This window comes from Poeciliopsis prolifica, unplaced genomic scaffold (assembly GCF_027474105.1).
Source record: "Poeciliopsis prolifica strain line A6 unplaced genomic scaffold, Auburn_PproV2 SCAFFOLD004, whole genome shotgun sequence".
In the NCBI taxonomy this organism is placed as follows: domain Eukaryota; kingdom Metazoa; phylum Chordata; class Actinopteri; order Cyprinodontiformes; family Poeciliidae; genus Poeciliopsis; species Poeciliopsis prolifica.
This window is the reverse complement of record NW_026562379.1, coordinates 17557169-17581351: the sequence shown is the minus strand read 5'-3', so window position 1 is coordinate 17581351 and position 24183 is coordinate 17557169. Positions and strand designations below refer to the sequence as shown.

Genomic DNA, 24183 nt, shown 5'->3' with positions numbered 1-24183 from the left:
ACTATTAACCAGCTGTGTTTCAACCTTTTAGTGTTTTACAAATAAAATACAATGTGGAACATTCACACCAGTCCTGTTTGATCCGCTGTAATTTACTCCAGTTTGTTTGCCTAGTCCAGTGCTTCTCAATTATTTTCCGTTACGCCCCCCCTAGCAAGAAGAAAACTATTCGCGCCCCCCACTCCCCACCGTGATTATCCATCTCTGCATAACATTTTTTCCTTATTAACATTTTTTTCGCTGAAAAAACTCTAGCGGCTTATCGGCGTGATTGGGATGTAACATATTTAAGTGACGCGCTAATTTATTTGGCTTCATGCTGTCCGCTGCGAGCATTTTTAGACACAGCAAACACACCGGTCTTTCCTCTTCTCCAACTGTAGTCACAGTGAAGCCAAGCGCTAAATACGCTTTGTCGTATTTCCTCTTCTTAGCTTTCGGTTAACTTTCTGTTGTCTCATTATCTTTGTCTCTCTCCGCTTTTCTTTTCATCCCTGTGAAAAACTTTTTCATGTTGGGGGTTGTTGAATAACGGAGGCCATAGACAGAACGCAGTCGGAGCTTTTTGTTGACTTAACACTGCTAACCAAGGCAAACCGGTTGTCTTGTAAGTCGTAAAATGTTGCACTGTCGCAAACGTGACAGAAGTAACAATGAGAGCGCCACTGCCGCCTACTGTGCGCAATTACACTTTATACTAGTATGGCCAAAAAAAGCCTGTTCCCCAGGATCACACGCCCCCCCAGGTATCGCACCGCGCCCCCCAAAGGGGGCCCGCCCCACTATTTGAGAAGCACTGGCCTAGTCAGTGGACAACAGCGCAGGGCATTCTGGGTAAATCCAGCCAAAACAAACATGCTAGCCTAGCGCTAGCAGGAGAAACGGCTCGAGGTCTTTAGCCGAAAACAAGAGAAATCCTCCAACCTCTAAATCTGACGCTACTCCATCTGTTTACGTTTCCTGACGAAGGAAGTTGTGCTCAGTGTCTTCTGCAGAGGTTTTTATGTCGTTTCCTTCAGTGGTTGTTGGTGCAGCGCCCCCACAGGCCAGGAGGGAAACAGGTTTTTCAAAGGGTTTGATTCAGTGCAGTTTGAAAAAGAAAACCACCAGCTGGAAATGGAACAAATGTTGCAATTTTGCTCCCAAATCGAAGGTAAAAAATAACTTCATAATTCTTAGATATGTTACTTTATAGACATCAAATTTGTACTTTTTTTTCTTTTTGTTGGACGTTTCTCATGAAACTATTTGAGATTTCTAGATTGTTCCTTAGTTATAAAAATAATAAATAGATTATTTTGTTTTGTTTTAGAGATTTAGCATGTAAAATTGTTAAACTTGATTCTGACAATTCAGAAAACAGGAGAAAGAAAAGGAAGTGTTGCAGACAGACTTAAACCTTGTTGCTGGTCAGGATAAGTCGACCTTTGACCCCCACTTTGCAGCGACCATCGTTTGGAGACTCATGGCGGGGAATCCTCTTGATGCTGATTTTGGAGTCCAGTTTTTAAACAATCCATCAGTTTCTCTTGTATTTAAATGGTTTGTGTTATTTTGTGTTAGCTGGTCCCACCCAGCGATCCCGTCTGTTCAGGCTCTGCGTGCTGCAGCTCAGGCCTCGACTGTCCATCAGGTGGCTGGGACTGAGGAGCAGAAAACACAGAATAATCATCACAACATTCAGAACAATGCAAACACACTGCTGAGTTTATGTTAAGTACCAATGAGCAGTCAGTATCTTACTTGTAGAGGGCAGCGGCCATTTTGATCTCAGTTTGGATGATCAGGGAGAAATGCTCACATAAGAGTGTAAGGTAGAGGTGAGCCAGTCGATCGGCCACCGATCATAATCGGCCGATTTCCGTGTGTATAATCGCCGATCAGCAAAACTGACCACATTTATCTCACTTTGCAGCCTGCGTGTTCAGCTTATCTCCTCTTTCCTTCACACAGCTGAAGCGCAGCAGCAGCAGCAAGTCCTAAACGATGTCGTGTGAAACTTTAACGCTCTGAGTAAATGAGGAAAATTACCTCTGGGGTGAAGTAGGTCAAACTGCATCAACACAACGAATCTAATGAAGCATTTAAAAAACAAACACGTGACGGAGTTTTGCGACATCGAGGCTCAATGCAGGAAAAAAAGACATCTGGAGGTTGTTTTTTTGTCAAACACTCAACAGGAAGACGGTCAGAAAGCTCAGCAAATAATCTGAATTAATAATCTCAGTGTTTGAGCTGGCAGTGTAAGACGCTGGGATCTGCTCTCGCTATTGGACCGCCGCTCAACCTCCACCTGGCAGAGAATCTCACACTGAATGTTTTTTTTTTTTTTTTTGAAGCATTTATTTATAGATTTTAACAGAAGAACAAGAAACATACATATGTACACTTACAAAAACCAAAAGCACAGAAGAAAAAGGAACATACATACATACATTCATACACTTACAAATACTTAGAACATAAACCTATACCAGAGAAAAACCCAAAGAGCATATACACAGGGTAGACTATAATAATAATAATTAAAAAAAAAAAAAAAAAAACGAGGGGGTGCGGGGGGGCTGCAGCAGACCCTCAATTGACCAACTGTAAACATCAATTTGTCTTACCATATGGCCTTATAGCCATCCATCTTTCCATCCATCAAGTTGGATGTCATTTTGGCACAGCCAAGTGTAAAAGACAGACCAGACCACCCAAAATTTATCAAGCTTATTCTTAGTAAAGTAACTGATTTTCTCAAGTGCAAAGTAGAATGTCATTTGTGTGGTCCATTGTGAAATTCCACATAATGTCCTTTTCTTCCAAGAGAGTGCAATGCAACGTTTAGCTTCCAAAAAGGAGACATTAAGTAAGGATCTCAAGTTGTTTGGAATAACAAAGTCCTCAGGATAAATATTCAAGATGCACATTTTAGGATCCAAAGGAACCTTTTTACCAATCATCTGACCTATCACAATCAATACCTCTTTCCAAAATGCTAACACTCGAGGACACGCCACATACAATGAAATAAAGAACCTTTTTGGAAGTACATTTAATGCAAGTATCAGGAATATTAGGATTAAAATTATGCAATTTAGCTGGAGTGATGTATTGCCTAGTCAGCCATTTGTATTGTAATAATTTGGAATTTATGTTAGCAGATTGTGTGTGAATCGAAGTGCAAGCTAATGACCATTCCTCACTCGATAAGTTCTCTCCCAAGTCCACTTCCCATGCTTTTAGGATATTAGTCGAAGATTCCTTACAGTTGTCAACCAACAAGGAATAAATTAGAGACACCTGTCCTCTGCCATATAGGTGGCTGATGATAATGTCTTCTAATGAAGACAAAGAGGGCAGATCAAGGTTATTTTGTTGCTTGGATAAAATGAAATTCCGAACTTGAAGATATTTATAGAAATGTTTACTAGGAATGTCATGTTTGTTTTTAAGTTCTTCGAATGACATAAATACTCTCCCTATAAAAAGATCAGATACCTTAGCTAACCCCTTAGCAGACCAGAGTTTAAAACCTGGGTCAGTGCTACCTGGACCAAAGTCCCTGTTTCCAAAGATGGGTGAGAACTGGGATAGCTGTTGCTTTACTCCCAAATAATCAAGTACCTTTTGCCAGACCAGCATTGTATTTTTCAGAAAAGGATTTTTTGTTTGTTTAATAAGTTTTTTCCTGTCTGATGAGTACAAGTATAAGTTTATAGGAATAGAGATATGCTGGGACTCCATTGTAACCCACACTGGGGGCTCTTTGGATATAAAGTAAAACATAGCTGCTCTGATCTGGGCTGCCCAGAACATACATAATAAATTTGGTAATTGTAAGTCAGAAAAATAAAGGGACAGCCTCACTCTAGGACGGTTACCGTTCCAGATGAAGTTGGAAAAAGTTTTATTTATCTCCTTAAAAAAGGAGAGGGGAGGGGAAAGTGGAACTGATTGGAAAACGTATAAAAACTTTGGCAATATTGTCATTTTTATGATATTGACACGGCCTATTAAGGAAATGGGTAGTCTGGACCATCTTTCTATTAATTGCATAACTGATTCTGTAAGGCGATTATAATTAGTTGGAATGATATCCTGTATTGTGGGGGTAACTTTAACACCTAGATAAGTAAATCCTTGTTTAGACGCTACATATGGAGTTGAAATTGGGGGATTGAGACGTTCTTTTTCTGATAGGTACAGTATTTCAGATTTAGCATTATTTACCTTATATCCTGAAAAAATTCCAAAAGAATTAATTAAATTATTTATTGCGGGCACAGTGTTACCCAGCTTAGAGCAAAACAGGATTATGTCGTCTGCATACAAAGCCACAAGGTGTTCTAAGCTCCCTAATCTTATACCGGTTATTTTATCGTGTTTGCGAATTGCCATTGCTAAAGGTTCGATGGCCAATGTGAACAACAGAGGAGAAAGGGGCAGCCCTGCCTTGTTCCACGTTTCAATTTAAAGGGAGATGAAGTTAGACCATTGGTTAAAATTTCAGCTTGTGGGTTAGAATAAATAAGTTTTATCCAGCTAAGAAATTTCCCTCCTATGCCAAAGCATTCCATAACATCAAACATATATTGCCATTCTATCCTGTCAAAGGCCTTCTCTGCATCCAGCGACAGGATGGCAGTGTCTGGAACTTCAGATTTCTCAAAAATTACATTAAACACTCTTCTGATGTTGTGAAAACCCTGTCTTCCTTGTACAAAACCATTTTGATCGGGGTGAATCAACATGGATAAAAGTGGCTCCAACTTCCTTGCTAACACTTTACACAGAATTTTTACATCATTATTAATAAGCGATATTGGCCTATATGAGCTACATTGAGTTGCAGGTTTACCTGACTTCAGGAGTAGGGAGATGGTTGCTGTATTAAGTAAGGGAGGAAGAGATCCTTTACTAAAGGATTCCAGATACATGTCAAGCATAGGAGGTATCAGTTTGGATTGAAAAATTTTATATATTTCAATTGGGATTCCATCAGGCCCTGGGCTTTTACCCCTTTCAAACCAGATATAGCCTCAGATAATAATTGTGCATTGAGCTCAAAATCAAGTGAGTTTAAGGATTCACTATCTAGGGGAGTAAATTCTAAAGAATCCAAGAAAACAGTTTGTGCATGGGGAGCTAGGTCTGAGTAGTCTGAGCTATACAAATTGTAGTAAAATTTTGAAAACGTGCTGTTTATTTCTTTTGGGTCAGAAGTAAACCCTCCTTCAGCTGTTTGAATTGAGTTTATTGCTTTATCTGTTTGTTCCTGTTTGATACGCCAAGCCAACAATTTACTAGCCTTCTCACCTTGTTCAAAATATGATTGTTTCAGTCTCATTAAACTTTTAATTGCTTTATTTGTAGACAGCATGTTGTATTTAGCTCTTAACCTAAGAAGTTCTGTGTTTAATTGGGTTGAAGGATTATCTAGTTGTTCCAATTCTTGTTTGTTAGTTTTATGCTTGAAGCTGGTAAAACTGATCATTTGGCCTCTTAAGAATGCCTTAAAGGCCTCCCATCTCACCGTAGCAGAGGTTTGGTGAGTGTTCAATTCAAAATACATAAATATTTTTGTTCCAATAAATTGTATGAAATCTGGGTCACTAAGCCAAAATGATTGTAGACGCCATTTAGATGAAAAGGAAAGGTTAGGAACCCTAAGACAGAATGACACCGGAGCGTGATCAGATATTACTATGCTGTCATGCCAACTATTAGTAATGTGTGGAACTAGATCAGCTGAGACTAAATAGTAATCGATTCTTGAAAATGTTTGGCAAGTACCAGAATAACATGAGAAAGAAAACTGATTAGGATGCATATTTCTCCAAATGTCAACCAAATTAAGTTCTTTCATGAAGTTAAGTAATTCTTTCCTTGTTTGAGCATGAGAAACATCTTTGCCTGTAGATCTATCTAACGTTGGAATGAGCGTACAGTTAAAGTCACCTCCTATGATGTACCCTCCAGGGAGCGATGCTACAGACAGAAACAGGTGTCTAAAAAAAGCAGGGTTATCATTGTTTGCCCCGTAAATATTGACCAAATTCAGTTTCACAGACAGAATCGCACACTGTACAATTAGATATCTGCCATATCGATCCTCAGTTACATTGATGAGCTGGAATGGCACCGAACTGTGGATTAGTGTGATTACGCCCCTCGAGTGTGAGCTAAAGGAAGTAGAAAAAACCCGACCATGCCATCTTCTCCTCACTCTACTAACATCATCAGGGGTCAAATGTGTCTCCTGGAGGAAAACTATCTTAGCCTTTAATTGTTGAATCCTTTTCATCACCTGTCGCAGTTTGACAAGTTTATTCAGACCTCTTACATTCCAAGAGGTGAATTGAAGATCAGAGGCCATCAGAAAAAAGGAAAAGTTATTTCAGCCATGGGATGTGTATTAAAGAGTGAGCTGCAGAGGGAAAAAATGACAAAGAAAGACAAGACAGTACAGACACAACAAACAACAATTAAACAATAGAGTGTAAATCCCCAAACGAAGTACACCCACCCAACCCACTGAGAACACTTCGCAAGGAGCCATCCAGGCTCGGCCATGAAGCCCTGCCGGTCCACCCCAGCACTCATGGCGAAGAGGAACAGCATATAGAAAAACCCCATCAAACCGCAGCCCCCAGAAAAACAGTAATGAACTTAACAACCAATAACCTATAATGAAAATAAACACGCATTTGCATGTCTTAACCTTAGTTGCCCTAAATATTGTAAATTGACCATGTGTATTAAACACAAAATAAAGCTGTATTACTAACCATTATGAACCATCAAGTCAAAGAAATGAAAAAATATGAATATGGAAGTGCACTTACAGATATGTGACCATATTTGCATACATAGTAAGATATGATTAGACAACGTCACATAATTGTTCACCCTTCTTGGACTTGGACTTCTACCTGGTTTGTAACCAGATTGCGCTCCCGCTGGAGCTGCAGGACGAAGGACTCCGCATCTGCTACCTTGTCAAAAGCGTGACGTTTCTTCTTGTAGGTCACCAAAAGTGTGGCCGGATGAGCAACACCGTAGCGCAGCTCCGGTAACTCCAGAGAAATAGAAGATAGATCCCTTTTCACCTGGTCAAATACCTTGCGTTTTTTCAGAAGCTCGGCAGAAACGTCCGGGAAGAACATGATTCTGTTATTCTTCAAACGTATTTCTCCCTTCGTCCTGGCAGCCTTCATGATCCGGACTTTGTCAGCGTAGTTCAGCAGCTTCATGACCACCGCTCTGGACCGTGTCCCCGCAGCTTCAACTCGCCCGACTCTGTGTGCTCTCTCTATGATCAGCGGGATCGGGAACGTTTCTGCACCAAGCACCTCGGGCAGCCATTTCTCCAAAAATGCACACATGTCAGAACCTTCAGTCCCCTCAGGGAGACCGATAAGACGAATGTTGGAACGGCGACTACGATTTTCCAGGTCGTCTATCTTTAGTTGCAGAGCTTCAATGGTAGTTTTCGTAGCAGTGTTATCGGCTTGCAGGGAAGCAATAGAATCCTCGCTAGCGCTGATTCTGTCCTCCGCTTGTGTAATACGCGCGGCAACAATTCTTATCTCCGATTGCACCCCTGAATAGCAGTTAGCAGGCTATTAAATCTCTTCACAAAGTCATCTTTCATCGAGCTAATAGCCGCCACGAGGTCGCCAGAGCTACATGCCTCCATGGCCGCCAGATCCTCACCATCTGTGACTGTAGGTTCGTTGTCGACAGGAGGCACATCCGAAGAGCCACTGCCAACCAGGGGAGAAGCTGAATGCCATGCTAACATCAGCTAGCTTGCTACTCCTAGGCTGTTGCGCTGAGCTCAACATAGACGTTATTAAAGCCTTTTTGGAGGTTGGTTTTGAGTTCTTTGGTGCCATTTGGTCAGCGATAACTAGTACAGTTAACTAAAGAAACGAAAAGCAAGATAATACAGGTTGTTAATTTAGTTTTTTAGAAAGAAATTGGAGAGGGCTCCACCGCACGTCTGTTCAGCACCGCGACATGACCGGTGTTATGCCGAGAAATGCATGCCTGCCGAGAATTGCATCCCCTGTCGCGGGAGCGCGCATCGCTCTAAACTCTCGCATATTGATGAGTAAACGGGCTGAAATCCGACCGAAGAGGAAACTTTTAAAGATATTCGTAACATTATCACGTTTATTAATCATGTAAGCGCTAAAATTGTGGGTTTTATTTCGCAAATTAATTAAAATAAACACTGATTTTTTTCACGTTTATTGAGCCATATTTGTCGAACGTTCTTCAGTGTCTGATGAACAAGTTCTCCGCAGCTGCTTTGAAATTCCAAGATTTTTCTTTTAACACCATAATAGCTTAAAACTTTACAAAACCGAGGCCCAATTACGTAGAACATTTTATATCACGCTTAGCTGTCTAGTGTATTAATGTAGGGGAGATGCATTTTAATTTCTGAGCCTGCTAATATTTGCATCCCCTGTCTATTGTCCTGTTCATATGAAACTTATAGTGGTAACTCAGGGAACAAGTGTCATTATGTAGAAAAAATATAATTTCCAAGTTAGCAGGGGATGCAATTTTTGGCAATATGGATTTCTAGCTTGCCAAAAATTGCATCCCCTGTTTTCATCAAATATTGTTGATATGACATTAAATTAATACCAGTAGTTCATGGAACTACTCTGGTCATGTAGAAAAACGTATTTCAGTCTTAACTCTTTATTTCTCCAAATTAGCAGGGGATGCAATTTTTGGCAACATGGATTTCTAGCATGCCAAAATTTGCATCCCCCCCTGTTTTCATCAAATATGATCCAATTGAGGTGAAACTCATACCAGCAGTTCTTACAACTACTCTGGTCATGTAGGACAAGTTATTTCACTCTTAACTCTTTATTTCTCAGAGTTAGCAGGGGATGCAACTTTTGGCAATATGGATTTCTAGCTTGCCAAAATTTGCATCCCCCCTGTTTTCATGAAATATTTTCGAAATAATATTAAATTAATTCCAGTAGTTCATAGAACTACTCTGGTCATGTAGAAAAGGTTATTTCACTCTTAACTCTTTATTCCTCCAAATTAGCAGGGGATGCAATTTTTGGCAATATGGATTTTTAGCTTGCCAAAAATTGCATCCCCTCTATTTTTATCAAATATGATCCAATTGAGGTGAAACTCATACCAGTAGTTCATAGAACTACTCTGGTTATGTAGAAAAGTTATTTCACTCTTAACTCTTTATTTCTCAGAGTTAGCAGGGGATGCAACTTTTGGCAATATGGATTTTCAGCTTGCCAAAAATTGCATCCCCTCTACTTTCATCAAATATGATCCAATTGAGATGAAACTCATACCAGCAGTTCTTAGAGCTACTCTGGTGATGTAGAACAAGTTATTTACCTCTCAACTCTGTGTTTCTCCAAGTTAGCAGGGGGATGCATTTTCCGGCAATTTTTGGCAAGCTGAAAATCCACATTGCCGGAAAATGCATCCCCCTGCTAACTTGGAGAAACACAGAGTTGAGAGGTAAATAACTTTTTCTACATCACCAGAGTAGCTCTAAGAACTGCTGGTATGAGTTTCATCTCAATTGGATCATATTTGATGAAAGTAGAGGGGATGCAATTTTTGGCAAGCTGAAAATCCACATTGCCGGAAAATGCATCCCCCTGCTAACTTGGAGAAACACAGAGTTGAGAGGTAAATAACTTGTTCTACATCACCAGAGTAGCTCTAAGAACTGCTGGTATGAGTTTCATCTCAATTGGATCATATTTGATGAAAGTAGAGGGGATGCAATTTTTGGCAAGCTGAAAATCCACATTGCCGGAAAATGCATCCCCCTGCTAACTTGGAGAAACACAGAGTTGAGAGGTAAATAACTTGTTCTACATCACCAGAGTAGTTGTAAGAACTGCTGGTATGAGTTTCACCTCAATTGGATCATATTTGATGAAAACAGGGGGGGATGCAAATTTTGGCATGCTAGAAATCCATGTTGCCAAAAATTGCATCCCCTGCTAATTTGGAGAAATAAAGAGTTAAGACTGAAATACGTTTTTCTACATGACCAGAGTAGTTCCATGAACTACTGGTATTAATTTAATGTCATATCAACAATATTTGATGAAAACAGGGGGGATGCAATTTTTGGCAAGCTAGAAATCCATATTGCCAAAAATTGCATCCCCTGCTAACTTGGAAATTATATTTTTTCTACATAATGACACTTGTTCCCTGAGTTACCACTATAAGTTTCATATGAACAGGACAATAGACAGGGGATGCAAATATTAGCAGGCTCAGAAATTAAAATGCATCTCCCCTACATTAATACACTAGACAGCTAAGCGTGATATAAAATGTTCTACGTAATTGGGCCTCGGTTTTGTAAAGTTTTAAGCTATTATGGTGTTAAAAGAAAAATCTTGGAATTTCAAAGCAGCTGCGGAGAACTTGTTCATCAGACACTGAAGAACGTTCGACAAATATGGCTCAATAAACGTGAAAAAAATCAGTGTTTATTTTAATTAATTTGCGAAATAAAACCCACAATTTTAGCGCTTACATGATTAATAAACGTGATAATGTTACGAATATCTTTAAAAGTTTCCTCTTCGGTCGGATTTCAGCCCGTTTACTCATCAATATGCGAGAGTTTAGAGCGATGCGCGCTCCCGCGACAGGGGATGCAATTCTCGGCAGGCATGCATTTCTCGGCATAACACCGGAAGTCCACACTGAATGTTTGCTTAAAGCTGCTACATGCAACTAAAACAACAAAAATATTTTACATATGCATTAAAACTTTTGCTATTCCCTAAAATTAGAAGATAATCTCTGCTTCCTCCCTGCAGAATTACTGCAGTTGGTCAGAAGCAGCCAATCAGAACCAGCATTAATAAGCTGGTCAAGCAATCAGGAAGTTATGATTTAGTAACTCAGGATTGTTCATTTTGATGCAACCTGCATTTGACTTTTAATGAATGTTTCCGTATTTCTTGACATTATTCTATATAGGCAGTGTTATGAGATTCATTTGACTCGTGTATAATTTATGATAGTCTTACTGTTAAATATTATTTTACTGACTGCAGGGTTTTCAGTCGTCCTTTTGACTGAATAGCTGGTTTATTGTGCCTGCAAGTATTTAACATTATAGGTGAATTTATTGCCAGATCATTTTTCCATTTTGCCAGATCAGCATTTATACCCAACAAATTAACAGCCATTCCAGGTGATCTGCACTGATCGGCCTTCATGGGTGATTGGTATTGAAACCTGATCAGAGGATCCCTGATCAGGTCTAAGAAAGAACTGAACAGCCAGAGTTTGGAAAAGGCTTCAGGATCTCATTGCAACAATATGTAAAACAAGAAAAGATCAAAAAGTCGCCAAGAGAAAAACGTCACAATAGAGAGGAGAAATGGAATTAAAATGGAAAAAACACATAAGAAATAAAAAAAAAAACTTGTTAAAATGGGAAAACTTCCATAATGAGATGCAAAATCATTAGAGCGTTAGCATTAGCTTCCACTAAATACCATGTCGCTGTAGCATTAGCATGTCAGGGTTAGCATCCCTAACATTCTCGTTAGCGCAGCTTAAAAAGCCCCTGAATGTTTTGTCTTTTAAACTCACCTGGTTGCCGTCGAGATTTTCTCTGGTTCCAACGTTCAACACGTTCAGAGAGTTCGCCCTCTTCATCCTGCAAAGGAAACACAAGCAAAACAGAAGACGCCATCTTGGTTTCTTTTTTCCACTCATTGTGGTTTCAGATCAAGTTAAAGTGGGATTTCTGCAGCCATGTTCTGGAAAATTACCCAGCATTCCTCGGGGTGCTCTCCTCCATCCCGACCCCCTTTAGCTTGCGGACCAGCTTCTCGCTGCTCCGGCGTATCGACTCCCGGAGTTTGGTGAAGGAGCTGCTGCGCTTCAGTCCGTCCTGCGCGGCGCCGCCGTCCTCCATGTTGGACCAGCGGGGACGCCCGTCTCCTAGGCGACAGACACGGCAAAAAGCACTGAAAAAAGTTAAAGATTCACTTTACAGATGTTCGGCTGACATGTCCAGCGTTTTGATGTTTGGGCCAAAAATCGCCAAGTCAAAATTAATTTCTTGATCAAATTAATATCTTTTTTTTTTTTTAAGTCCATAGTAATAAATTAAACATGCACAATTTTATTAAAACCAAGTGAGAAATAATAAATTATTGACAGTTTAGTTTCCAAACTGTCAAATATTTTCTAGAAAATACTTTAATTCCAGCAGCAACAATAATAGCTTTCTACTAGAAGCTTCAGTTTTAAGTTGATAAATGAGATTGTTGAGGCATATTTAATGAAAGAAGCAAGGAAAGAAAAAAAATAAGCCAAGAAATAACAAAAAAACAGAAAGAAATGAGAAAAAATTACATTTTTAAAGATTAATTTACCTTCCACAGATCCAAATTCTTTTTCATGAGCTCTGGTCAGAATCTCTTTGTAAAGCGCTTCCGCTTGTCTGTATTTTCCCTGTTTCAGATAACATGACGCCTGAAAAGAAAACACACAAACAGCAACACAACTTAAAAAGAAAAAAACCCAAACATGTCTACTTTTCACCAGATTAGCAGGGATTAGAAACGGGATTAGAAACGGGTTTCTGTCTCGTCTCACCAGGTTGTTCTTGGTTTTCGCCACGTTGGCGTCGTCCGGTCCCAGTTTGCTCTGGTAGATGTGCAGAGCTCGTTCGTAGTACTGCTCCACTTCCTGGTACTTCCCCTGGTTCTGGCACAGCAGCGCCAGGTTGTTGAGCTGCTTGGCCACGTCGGGATGGTCCGTACCCAGAACCTGCGAGCAGAAACTGTGACTTTAATCTGAACCCAAAGGCCAGGACCAGCTTTACTGAATTATTTAAGCAGCAGCATTATGAATTTTCCAGGCACATAGTGTCATTTTGTAGCATAATGAAGCATCTATGTTACCATCAGTTGTTATAAAAATGCTATAAATGTTAAATATGAGTCTGTCTCTTTAAAACTCTTGCTCTGTTAAACTTTTCCTTCAGGAAGTCATCCCAACATGGCTCCTCTATCAACTCTTTAACATTTTTACCAGCGTTGAACTGAGCAGTAGCTCATATAACAAACTCTGCAGTTCCACCAGCTGTTTGCTAATTGCTGATGGCTAGTCTGAAGGATCTGAGGTTGGGAGGAGCTGCATCCCTAAGGCGGAGCTAGGACCACATAGGCATTTTACAGCTGAATGGAGATTCAAGGATTTCTTATGTTAACATTTTGGCTCGATGCAAGTTTGGAAAGCAATCTGGAGCCATTTGTAAACAACTGCAGATGTTTAGAAATGACAGACCGGCACGGCGGTGGCGTCATCATGACGAGGGATTGTTTCAGTAACAGCAGGATGGCTGTTTTACATAAAGTAGATGAAATAATGCAGATATTTAACTTAATAATTTATAAAAAGCTTTTTTTTGACAGATGTTTATTATACTGGATATTTTTCAGTGTTTATTATGTACGTCTTAAGTCCCTAGAAAAAATGAATTTGGTAAAAGTGTGGGCGAGCAGTTGTGGCTGGTAATAAATAGTGATAATTAGGAAGTCTCCCCATCTTACTTTCTCTCGGATCTCCAGAGCTCGTTTACAAAGCGGCTCCGCTTCTTTGTATTTTCCTCTTTTACCATAAAGCACAGCCAGGTTGTTCAGTGTAGCTGCCACCTGCAAAAACAAACAAAACATAAAATAATTACTGCGTTTGAGGCAAAAACAGAGAAAAAAAATGAAGATCAGGAGAGTTAAATCTGTTTTACTGATTTATTTAAAACAGAAAAACGTTGTTATATAAGAACATATTTGTAATAAAACGAGAATAAAGTCAGAATAATAGGGGCATAGTTGTAATAGCTTGTGTATAATCATGGGAATAAAGTTGTAATTCTAATGTGCTGATTAATTAAAGATAATTTCTTACAGCTGGATGATCCATGCCAAGAGTTTTCTCTCTGATCGCCAACGCATCGTTCAGCAGGTTCGCTGCCTCTTTATACTTGTTCTGATCTCTGCAATTAAAACAAAAATCTGTCAACAAAACTGTGAACTTCTATTATTATATAAACAAATCACCAAAATGTATTTTTCTTTGCTCCATTTCATAAAAACAGAACCATAATGGTTTTACTTTTTGTTGTTTAAATTGGATTTGGTGACATTTCTAATTAAATTAGCTAATTATCTCTTTTTTTTTTTGAAGAAATGTTGACAAGAGGTGGTGCAGAAAATGTACTCAAATGAGAACAGCAGAACTTCAACATGTTTTACTCAAGTAAATGTAAAAATTAGCCTTTCGAGAAATTACTCAAGAGTAAAAATGTCTTTGGTAAAAAGTTTTGAGTAACTGATCAAATTATCAATCATTTAATATTTAAAAATTACATCATTAAACTGATTAAAATATGAAGTTAACAAAATGATTTATATAAATAATAACAAAATCAAAGAAAATGTTTCCTAATCAGTTTCTGTCATAAAATTTTTTTTTTAACAGAAACTGCGATTTCTGGCTAAAACTTGTTGGTTTTCATGCAATGGATAGAAAAAAAATCCAGAAATTTTACTGAAGTAAAAATAAAAATGCTTCATAATAAAATTACCGAAAGTACAGTGCAGTAAAAATAGACCTAAAACAAGTTTCTGAAGGAAAAGTAAGTAGTTGCTCCCCAGCTGTGAGGCTGAACCTGGTCGGTGCCGCCTCACCTGTACACCAGAGCCAGGATGTTGAGCATGGTTGCTACGTCAGGGTGCGAGTGGCCGGAGGATTTCTCCAGGTCTTCCAGAGCCTGTTGGGGCGACATCATCAGCTCTGCAGGCGCTTTGGTCAGAAAGCGCCTGCTTTCGCCGGTCTCACCTGTTTACAGAGCGGCACGGCGACCTCGTAGCGACCCTGAGACGCGTACTGGATGACCAGGTTGTGGAGCGTTCGGAGGCGGGCGGGGATCTCGTAGCCGCCCTGCTGGGCCGCCGCCGCTGCGCTGCTGTGATGAGGCTGGGACACTGGGAAAAAAACACAAACATTTATATAATTAAAGTAAAAATTATTTCTTGAACAGTTTAGGATAAATCCATCATTAATACAAAACATGTTCACTAAATCATTCTTGGATTATAAGAGCTTAGTCTGATCAATTCAGAATTATCTATTTTAGGGTCTCTGTCACTTTAAATCCAAATAAGCTGCTGCCTGTCAAGCCCACCATATCAACATTTACATGTGAAAATGTCTGCAAACAGATGCTCAGTTATACAACTGTACGTCTTTGAAAAGCAGAAGTGGAGCCTCCTGCAAAACCAAGAAGAACGCAGCAAGCAAGTCAACAACCATTGTACAGCGCATCCACTGCAAAAACAAAATCTTATCACGTATTTTTGTATAGTTTCTAGTCCAAATGTCTTAATAAATGTGAAAATAATACAGAATTAACTTACAAATAAGTTTCCAGCAAGATATATCAGTTTGTATTAAGTTAATAATTTCTTATTATTGATGAAAAAGCTCAAGTTCCACTGGCAAATTATTTTACTTACAACATAGAAAAAATGTCTTGTCATTAGTGAAATTATTAAGAAATCAGCTTCAAATCTACAACTTAGAAACAAATCTGATATTTACTGATAAATCTGATGCATCAATAATGTGACTCACCAACTTTATACTGTTTTCTTTCAAACAATATTCTCCTATTGAGCTGTTTTCCTTTAGGTTTTTAACATTTTACCGCACGAAGACAAAAAATAAGAGATTTTCTTCTTTACTGATCAACACAAATCTACTTTAGTTGCCTTCTACATTTTGGGAAACAGGCTTTCTGTAGTTCAACCATTTCTGTAGCATGAGAACGTGACTGTCAGCGTAATCTGAAATCGTAACGCCTTACTCTGGGACGGTTCCTCATCTTCAGCAGGAAACAAATCATCCAGGGACTCCTTGTTGGAGGAAATTTCTTTCTCATCCTGAAAGAAAAGCAGCACAAACTTTTAAAAGCTCCAACAGACACTGAAAAAACAAAGTACACCCTCTTTCTTTGCTTCTCTTGTTTCAGTGGCTTAAATATGAATGTTTCGTTCCCTGAACAGTGGGATCTGTGAGGAGTCTGCAGGTTCTCACCACTGGCGGCTCATCCTGGTCGTATTTGCGTATGGAGGACATAAACAGCAGGTGTTTGTTCTGCTCCTCTAGGGTCACGACCTCCTGCTCCCTGTCCTGCAGCCGCTGCTGAGCGCCGGCGAGTTCGTCCCTCAGCCACTGGTTCTCCTGAACGAGACGGCGCACCTGAGGTAAAGTACACAAACATTTTACTCAAGTACTTCAACTTATTTCTACTAAAGTAAAAGTAAAAAAGTATTTGGTAAAACGTTTACTCTAATATTGTGTAACTAATCAAATGATCAATCATTTTGTATTTAAAAATTACATCCTCAGAGGGACCAAAATATAAAGTTAAGTGAAAATTTTGGTATTGTAACTACAAAAATTACAATCATTCATAGAAGATACAAAAAATAACTTCTGTAGAGTAATCTGTTTGGATGTGGAGTCAGAGATAAGAGTGGTAGGATTGTGATGCGTTCACTGACTCTGACTAATTACATTTCTTCCGTTCTTGACGTCCAGATTTACCGAACGCGTCGTCTTCTGGTGCAGAATTATGAGTCATGTCTCGTCAATGACGTAAAAGTTGGACAAAATGTGACATGAGCATTCTGGCTGAAGAGTAGAGGTGCAGAAAATTTTTTGCTTCTGTAAAGAATCACAATTCCCAATCCAGGGAATTCGGAATTGGTTCAAAATGCTCAAAAATCAATTTTAAAATGTGCTTCAGTCGTACGTCGATGCTGTTAATATTTGCATATCGCATCACGCATTCACTCGGCTGCTGGATGTTATGATTAATTAAAATATTTTTATGTAAAAAAAAGATAGGCAGCTAAACTAGAAATATTTTTGTTTACATAAACAAAATATAGAATCTTATAGAATAGTTTTAATTAAATGTTTTATTTGTTTACTCTGTCTTTTGCCCTTGTCATTCACATGACATGAGCAAAATTTCCAGACCATTTGAATAGAAAAATTGGTTTTTGAATTAAAAATAGTAAGTCAAATTGAACCCTGAAAGTTGGAATCGAATCGTGACACATTGAAAAAAATTGCATCTGTACTGCAAAGGCTTTGACAATTATCACGTACGTTAATTTATTTTCTTACAGAAGTGGAACAAATCTTTTTTTTCTGGGTGAGAAGTTTGATACCAGGCCGTTCAGACTGCTGTGAAAAAGTCATGCATGGATAGCAATCACCTGCTGCGTATCAAAAGATTTGGAAACTTAAGTTACAGAACTTAAAAAATGTATTATTTCACTCACAGACAGCTACACGTCTTACCTGAGCTCGTAACTTTTGCTTCTCTGCCTCCAGGGAGCCAAGATGAGACGACAGAGCCATCATCACCTGCACAGAGGATTAAAAAAGACTATTTATTAATGAGGAGCTGAAGATGAATAAACATTTATCATCTTAATCTGGAAAATCTAATGAATAAGTGTTATTTTTGTAGCACATTTCCCAGATATGGAACCAAGAAAGGACATTGACATGGTTCATCAGAACCAATTTGAAACAGATTCAAGAAAAACAGCAAACAAACAGAAAAACGTTGCAAAATTTTGTAACTGGTCACATATTGGAAAAGAAAAAAGTCATAGAAGAGTCTAAAAGTCACTACATAAAACAGCAAATTAGTTAACAGTGATTTCCTCCCACTTAACCTACTTGGCCCCGCCCACTTTAGGGGAATTTTTACAAATTTGGGGGCGGAGCTATTCTATTTAAAGTTTAAAATAACTTCTAGAGCAGCAGAGTGCAGTCTCTAGATTGAAGGCCTAAAAAGTCATTATATGTAGCGACAAAGTTGACAAAATATTTATATTGAATATCAAAAGACTAAATGAAAGCTTCTGAACTTTTAGAAATATCAGTTTCTTTTGCACTTTCAACACTTTTTAAAAGATAACTAAGGCCAAATAAAAGTTTTTCTAATAAACTAAATGGATGCTTAAGGGTCTATCTTTTATGTTTCTGTTAAAATCTTACAATTTCTGTGTACTTTTATTAAATTTGCCAAAAAAAAAAAAAAAACCTTTGCTGCCCTCTTTGGGCTGGACAGCAGCTACTACAGTTGAATATTCCCAGTGGTTACACCAGTACCGCTTGCTTAGCATTTCACACTATGATGGGTATCAAGGCACTGGCTGCTCTCTCTGGACATGGTGGAGCTGCAGAGTGATGGGTAACTTTCACAGGTTGCCATAAACGTCTTTGATATCTCAGAAAAAAACTCTGGATCTTTTCCTAGATAGTCATATTTTGGTAAAAAAACAAACAAACAAACAAAAAGGTTACTAAAAAGAGCAACAAATTCATTAAACTGCCAGCAGTCCCTCCCCCCACTGAATCCGCTTGAGGCTCCGCCCACTTTAGAGGAAAAGTTTCTAACTGGGTTTTCCTAGTTATTGTTTAAAGTAACTTCTAAAGTCACAGGTTTGACGTACTTGTGCCTCGCTCAACCCCAGCTCGATCCTCTCCAGCGACTGTCGGATGATGCTGCTCTTCTCCTGCTCCACGCCGCCGTGAGACGCCGGGTGGCTCTCCATCGCCTCCTGCAGGTCGTCCAGCAAAGTGCGGTTCTCCCCTTTCAGAGCTTCCAGCCCTGCGATCACCTGCTGCGTGCTGCACAGGATCTCCTCCCCCGACAACATGCTTCCTGCTTCGATGATGCTGCTCAACCTGCGACGGACCTGAGGCCAGCACAAAGAGGGTTAACACAGCGAAAAGGGGAACAAAGTGGAAATGCTGCTATCAAAAGCAGGAGGAAATATTGAATTACATTGAGCTGCTGACAATAAGAACAATAACATGGTTCACAGCTGACAGAAACTAAACAACTTCTGCCTTATGATGCACAAAAATAACACAAACAGCTTCCTCTTCTACCTTGATTAATACAAAATATAAATATTTCTCTGAGTAAGTTTGGACAAATTCTTTTAAAAGGTTTTAGTGAAGAGAAAAAAAATTATCATTCTAAAAATGAAGATTTGTTTTAAATTCTAAATAAAACCCTTAAATCTCAATGAATTTCCATTATATTCTTATAAAAACAGACCTGAATAAAAGCATAATTTAAGCTATAGGATGTATGAATAATCATCTCTTTAATTTCTCTATGAGGTCTATTTATTTATCTTAGCAAATCTACCCGACAAACCTGAGAAAAAACTATGAATCAGACTAAAAATCAACAAATTGCAGGTGGATATGTCACCATTTTGGACATACAGAAATCTGAAAAATTACATATAAAAAAATAATTTAAATAGTAGCAGAAAAAACAAAAACAAAACACTTGATATAAAAGGCAATTAATGCAAATTCTTACAAAAAGCTGCTAATAGTGAAAACTGACTTAAAATGACCACAAAACAAACATATAGCCCAGTCTTTAATTGTATTCTCATTAGCTTTGGGTCTTTAATTAGTTATTTTTTATTATTTAATTACATGGATTTTAAATCAAATAATCACATTTTCCTTTTTTACATGCAAAAGTCCAGAGACAGAACCTTTATATTTGTATGTTTCTGGTACACCAGTAAATCTGACGCAACAAACATCAACAAACAACAGCAACAGATGACAAATGTGCTTTTCTTGGACACTAGAGCTTGTTATTCCCTTTCTGGATAAAAATATATCAATAATAATACTATTTAGTCTCAGCCATAAAAGGATACTTGATTTATTTAGCAATAAAAATATAATCAAAATCAGATTTTAATGATAAAAGTAAACGTTTCAAGAAATATGAGTTCCTGTTTTTTGTTAAAGTAAAACAAACACAAAAGACAAATTCTTTGTGTATCTTTCCATTGAAAGATTTTACCTTCCCAGTAACATTGGACTCTATTTAATAATATATCCACCACCACCTTTCCTCTTGGATTGAATTTGCACCATTCTTAAACTGTTAATTGGAGCAAAAACATGGGAATCGTTACGAGATTACTAGATCATTTGAGGTTTTACGGTAGGAGACTTTGACTCACTCACAGGTGCAGGATAAAGGAAATTGTAGGTTGGATGGAAACAAACTGGAGGGAAGAAAAAGGGAACTACTCAATAACAGTCTAATGAAAACATTAAAAACCGACGACTGGTGAAAACAAGAACTGAAATCTTCATTTGACTTTTTATGGTTGGTTGACACAACTCAGCACTGGACTTTCATCAGAGCTCTTACCAACTTTAACTAGGAAGTATAAGGAACCAGTTAGCATTTTAAAATACACTTTTAAGAGAAAATTCATTTTTTTAAGGACAATTTTTCAATCTTTGTGCTGCAACATTTCCACTGAATTTCCACATAAATGAAAATTTATTTTCATTTGCACCAGATTTCCAGATTTTTCATTTGCATCAGGTTTTCCCCTGGTCTTGAGTTAAAATCTGTTTTTTCTTTTGTTTTTCACTGATTCTGCTGTCCAGAACTGGAGAATGTTTTGTCTCATTAACCCGGTTCGTCCTGTTTCCACTCCCCAGTCAAACGTACCGCTGCAGACGTTCATTGTGTTTTATGTTATATTTTCTCTTGAAGAACAAATGTGTAAACATTACTTTTTATAGTAAAGGTCATTAGCTATTGTGAAAGTATTCAAGTGGAGCCAAACCAAAGAAAACAATATTACTGCAAACATGGGCGAGAACATTCTGCCACAAAGGGAATCAAGAATCTTTAGAAGATGATTTAATTTTCAGGTTCCATTCAGAATTTTTGGATTAAAATCTTAATTCTTGCAGAATTCAGAGAACAAAGTCAGAATTCTTAGATTAGTCAAGTGAGTTTTCTTTACAAAATATCAGATTAAATTCAGAATAGTCCAAATAAAGTCTCACTTTTCACCAGAATTAATAGATTCAAGTCAAAATTCTGAGATTCAAGTCATAATTCTGTCTTTTTAGTACATAATTCTCAGATCAAAAGCAGAATTTTCAGATTAAAATCACAATTCTGTGTTTTTCCATAATTCTTAGATTAAAATTTGAATTCTTAGATTAGTCTGATGAGTCCTCTTTCGCAGATTATCCAATAAAATCATTGTTCTCAGATTAAAGCCATAGCAGTCACTAATATCCTGATTGTTTTAGATGTTTTCCTATTTCTGAATCAACAATAATGTGTAGAAACAATTTAAGTATTTTAACCATCTGTGGTGAAACATTTAAAACAAGCAGGACTATTAATCTGTAGTGCTGGAGACCCACACCTACAGATAAAGATAAAGATAGAGGGTATAGATATGTCATTATCCCTGAAGCAATCGTCTAGACGGGATGACTGCAGACTCCTCACAGTAAACATGAATGGTTGTTGCTGAACAGTGAAAGCTGGGAGGATCCAGAGTCTGTTTGTTTACAGTGGGCGGCAACAGGCCTCAGCTCACATACATCTGAAAAAAGGTGAATTTATGAGCATTTATGCTAAACAGCCAACATAATTAAAGCTGCGTCACGCCATCAGACGTGTTTGCTGTTTTATTAATTAAATGTGTCGGATTTCAGCGAAAACAGAGCCTCTGTTTAACGCCACAAAGCGGCTGCTGCCAGATAAAACTGCTCCATAATGAACACAAACATAAAAATAAGCATGTTTACACAAACATTTACACCTCCAAACAAATGCTCGGCGACGACAGTTATTTATAGCATACCTGCTAATCAAGGCTCCTCCGGAGCGGGTGACTCCTTTTGGGAACTCTTCAGGTGGCAAAATGTTAATTTTAGTTGGAGGCCCAAAGCCGCAAACAGGCGAACAGCAACGGTTTTGGTTTCATGAATATTATGACGTGCTGGACAGGTGAAATTTGGATGTTGTAAATCATTCACCTGTCGCTTCTTCGGCTGTCAGCGCCTCCTGTTGTCACACAGCATCAAGCTAGAGCTGGACGCAACGACACTTCCGCTTTGGAACTTCAGAATAAAAGTCCAAGGAGCGCAGAAGGCGCAAGGGAATTGATTTACACAAGCCTCGAAAGAAATCTGGACTATAACAAAATAAAGCAGCTTCACAACAAACAAATAAAAGTAATCCAGATCAAATATATAAAATTTAAAAGCGCAAGAAAGAAAAGATCACCCTCAAATGGAAAATTTTAGGACAGTGGTGTCCAAATTCAGATTCAGTACTCCGGGTCCATTTATTTTATTTACCATAAAACAAAATGTGTGCATTTGCTTTAGCTCTATTTGCTGCAGTAATTCTTTACAGCCAAGTTAACATTTTTCTCTAAAAAAGAACAACACATCATTTTAGTATGTGTTAAGTAAAACGTTAAAACAATGCAATATAGCTTTACTTTGAAAGTCCTGTTTGTTTACTTCCTGTATTTGCTCCGTGATATTCAACCTGATGAATCTGAGGAGCTTACCTGATCCGTATCCCATGATACACCGCGGAGCCGGGCTCTTGACCTGGCTGAGCAAGCGCCCTCTTTTGGTGGAGAGTGAAACTGCAGGTCATGACGCATTATCAGTAACAAACTAAGTTTTATTCACTTTCTGGCCTTCACGGAAACATTCTTAGTTTTATCTGAGAGACAGAAGCTACATTTACTTTAAAATGTTTTATCTTTTTATTTTTCAGCCTTGTGGCTCATTCATAAATTTGAATTTAACCATGTGTTTGTTACCATGTTACATACATAGGTTTTATATAAAAGGTTAATAGTTCATGCACGTTGCTATGTGTTATTAAATTCAGATATATTGACTTTTGTAATAATGAGGAAAATCTCAGTTTAAAAAATGCAGAGAATTCTGCAGAGGATTTTTTTTTCTTATTCAAATCAAAGATGAAGGGAAAGGTTATCTTAGATATAAAGTGGAATTGGATGTTGTTAGTATAACAATGAACGTCAATGCTGAATGCACAGAGAATATAAGGTATAATGTTTTTCTAAAGTGGATTAAGTTGTGTATTTATCAGTTCTGACTAGAGAACAGAGAGGTCAAATGCTGCTTTAATTTAAAACCTCATCTGTATGAAGTTAAGTCACCATAAACCTGTAAATCCTCCTTTAACCCCCTATGACTTTCATTATAACTGTTAGTCACCTTTGTTTAGTTTAACAATGTCATCATTTTAATTTTATTTCATTCAAAACAGCTTTGTTTTGTCCTTTAAAGGTTTTTTTGGTTGCATTTTTTATTCAATCTTTGACTTTGAACTCGTTCAAATTTCATATAGCAGCTGTTTACGCTGATTAAATATTTCACAAAGTGTCATTTTTCTCTCACCTCCCAGTTGGAGGGTTGCGCTTTGAGGATGCATTAACAACATCGCACAACATTACAGCTTCAAAGCCAAAAATAACAGTCAATCAGTTATCTATGGGATCAGATTAACCAAAAACTGAGGCACACAGAGAGTTAAAGCAGATGAATAAAAACCAGATTTTAATTTCAACTGAAGGTTTTCATTGGGCATTGTGTGAAAAAGTACAAATTAGTAAAGAAACACGATGCTTAGCAGCTGAAAGAAGTTCCTGCAGTCCTGGCCAGCACCAGGACTACTTGTGTAAAAATAGACGTAAGGTACAAATGGAAACAATATCTGACGTCAGTCTTGTGTCACAAGGCTGAAAATCTTCTATGAAGTTTATATAATAAGCAAAAAAAAAAAAAAGAAGTAAAGTAAAAAAATATATACATATTGAAAAAAAATAGGCAATGTATTTCCTTGGAAGGCCACCAGGTGTCACACTAGAGAAGAATCTGAAAACTTTTTGCCATAAGGACCACAACAACTTTCTATAAAAACAATTTTATTGTAAGATATAAGTGATCAATAAAATAAATGTACTATAATTAATTAAAACAAATTACTGTTGATATCTGTTATTAAAAAATTGGTGCATAATTCATTATAAATCATCAGATTAAGCCCATAAATATACCAGGTAATTTATCAGGTCATGCAAGCCATGCTTGTGCACAACATTGCTTAAAAAAGATTAATGTCATCTGCAAACATAGTAACATGCCAATTTCCTAATATCTTTTACCAGAACATTGTTTATTAAATTCAGA

The 24183-nt window shown here is 37.9% G+C and overlaps 1 pseudogene; it reads right to left on the bottom strand.

Moving 5' to 3' along the window:
• Positions 1-799: 799 nt before the first annotated feature.
• Positions 800-22024, bottom strand: LOC129359250 (kinesin light chain 1-like; annotated as a pseudogene).
• Positions 22025-24183: the final 2159 nt, after the last annotated feature.